The 2,685-nt window shown below is 45.7% G+C and overlaps 1 long non-coding RNA gene across 1 annotated transcript; it reads left to right on the top strand.

The window, feature by feature from the left end:
- Positions 1-469: 469 nt before the first annotated feature.
- Positions 470-1,462, top strand: LOC119332381. Its single transcript, XR_005160922.1, has 2 exons — positions 470-670; positions 802-1,462. It is a non-coding gene; the product is annotated as an uncharacterized LOC119332381 (long non-coding RNA).
- The last annotated feature ends 1,223 nt before the right edge of the window (positions 1,463-2,685 follow it).

The following is a 2,685-nucleotide window of genomic DNA, read 5'->3' on the forward strand; positions in this document are numbered from 1 at the left end:
TGACCTAAACATATACACTTGAATATCTACTTCAAAAGATTATATAACTTTTTTCACACAAATGTAGTTCGAAGTGGAATGATTTTCAATACACATGTGAAAGTTCATTAAACAATAGAAAAAATATATCATTTGGATTTTTTTGAAACTCCTAAAAACATATATTTAGCATATCTAATGTAAAAATGTATTGGGGTACATAAGATATTTTTTGCAAGTTACTACTTCACACGTATAGCTTATTTAGTTATTGGGGAAATATGAAACAAAAATGTAAAAGTTACTCGTTGTTGGGCTGAAAGCAGAAAAAGCCCATTATATCTCTCAGTCGAGGGGCGATCCAACTTGAGTGAAATCGTGCCCTCTGGTTAGTCGAACCAACATGCCCACGGATCGCCAATTTCAACCGTTCGATTTTCCAAGATCCGACGGATGGCGTGCAAACCCTATCCTATCTTCTTTCTCTCCTAACCCCGCACCCACCAACTCCTCTTCCGCCGAGAAATCAGCCGCCATTCCTCCTAGCCTCTTCTCCAAGTGCCTCCCATCTCGCTGGTCGCATCTCGGCGTTCCGAAACGGACCACCACCGTGTGCCAGACGACCGAGGGCCCAGCCGTCGATGCTTCTCGTCGACCCGTTGCGCCGGCCTCTAGGAGGAAGACTTCTATGGTGATCCCGACGTCATCTGCGCCGAGGCCGCTCTCGTCCTCTTCTCCCTCAAAATCAATTCATTACTATCTAGCCCCTGCTCTTCTTGATCTCCGCTGCCCATTCTCCAATTCATCCCCCTTTCCTTGCAGGTCTTGGAGCTCGGAGGCCGCAGTAAGGGAAGGAGCGCCACCACGAAGTGCAGACACCCCAACAACCGGCGGGGCGTCACGCTGGGCCACCGAGAGGCGTGGGGCTTCGTTGACCCTATGCCGAGGAGATGTGCTGACCCGTCGCGTAGATCTTTGTAGTGGTGGCCCCAGCCATCGATGGCCAATCGTTGCAACGACCTCCTATCTCGACTGGCGGCGGTCAGTGTTGTGGACTACGGGGGTCGATGTCGTCGCCGATCAGTGTTTTCCCCATCCACCGTGCATGCTGGAGGTCAATGGCATAGGGGCGATGACATGCTCGTCATCCCCTCCCACCGCTGCTTATCTGGCGTACACGGATGGCGTCGATGTGTGCTAAGATTGGAAAAGGGCGGCCATGGAGGGATGGATGTGCAGGATCTCCGGCGAGCGCTGGGTGACGACAAGGGGGTGGCAATGGTTGCATAGTGCTTTAGGGAGTAATTTGTAATTTTATTTTTTATGGTGCACATTTTGATTTTGGTGGCATTTGTCATTTATTTTTGTTGAGTGATATTGCCTGAGTTATTAAAAAAATAACTGATGTGACGAAAATGTTAATTTTTTTAGGGATGAAAATGTTAATTATGGATATTGATTTGGATAGAATTTGTGGGCTGAAGACATCAGTCTGAGCTGAGATTATTGGGCCGATTATGAAATGTGCCATAACTAAAACTAGTGGCTTGTAACCCTCATTGGTTCAATCTTCACATAGGCCGAAACCAAAATACTGTGCCACAATCCTAAGTGGGCCGATAACCTTATGGACTGCCATCTCAGATCCATGTTGGCTCCCACGTCAGACGATGACATGGCATGCACGTTAACGATGTTAACGGCATGGCATCCATGACGGTGCATTTCTGTCATCGGTGGGGATCACATCCATGACAACTTTGGTAATCTGTCATGGAGTGCACCGTGGTGAAATTATGACGCGATATACATGACGGATTTCAAATTCGTCATGGACGTCCACCCTGACAGTTTTGTGCCCACCTATGACGGTTCATCTCCGTCATGGATTAACAGATTTTTTGTAGTGTCCGCATCCTGGCCCGGTACTACCGTTGGGTTAAAAACTACTCTATTTTGTCCTCACAATCTCATTTCTACATGTTTTGTTTGGTTTTGGCCTTGGTCTTTGCAATAATCCTTCTCATTTTTCACGTGTGTTTGTGTTGTGTGTCATAGGTGGTGGCTCCAGTTTCAATGTCCGGCACTCCAATCCCAGCCGTGACACAGGCTCAAAGCGCCTTCACAACCAAGAGGCTCCTCAGGGGTCCATTTCCCCACAACGCCACGTCGAGACCACAACTAGCAAGTTCAAGGCGCCAACTGTGACAGCCTGGTTTTTGCCCTCTTTTCTTTGCCTGATTTTAGTTGGTTTGAATTTCAAATTTGGAGTTTTGAATCTTTTCATATGGACTTAAACACTTGGGTACCCCTTGGCTTTCACCCAAGTGTCCCATTTCCCTCTCTAACCATCATCCCCACTCTGGTTCACCTTAAAATATTAATTGGAATATTTTTATTAAATGAAAAATATTCATTTCCCTCTCTTAAACCCTAGTCAGCTCAATGTGCTCCAAAGCAACCCCAATTTTTCTTGCCCACAAAAATCTGAGAAAATTCACAAATATTCTTTGAACCATCGGGCACCTTCCCGAGCAAAAATATTGCATAACTTTTTGGAATATTTTTGCTACAGAAAATATTTCCTGTTTTGGACAGAAATGGTGGTTTCTACAGCAACTACCATTTTACTTGCTCCATTGTGGCTGATTTTTCTTATGCATCATCACCTTAGTATATGATAGCTCCCAACTCCTAGCCGTTTGA

Source organism: Triticum dicoccoides, chromosome 7A, assembly GCF_002162155.2.
Source record: "Triticum dicoccoides isolate Atlit2015 ecotype Zavitan chromosome 7A, WEW_v2.0, whole genome shotgun sequence".
Classification (NCBI taxonomy): Eukaryota; Viridiplantae; Streptophyta; class Magnoliopsida; order Poales; family Poaceae; genus Triticum; species Triticum dicoccoides.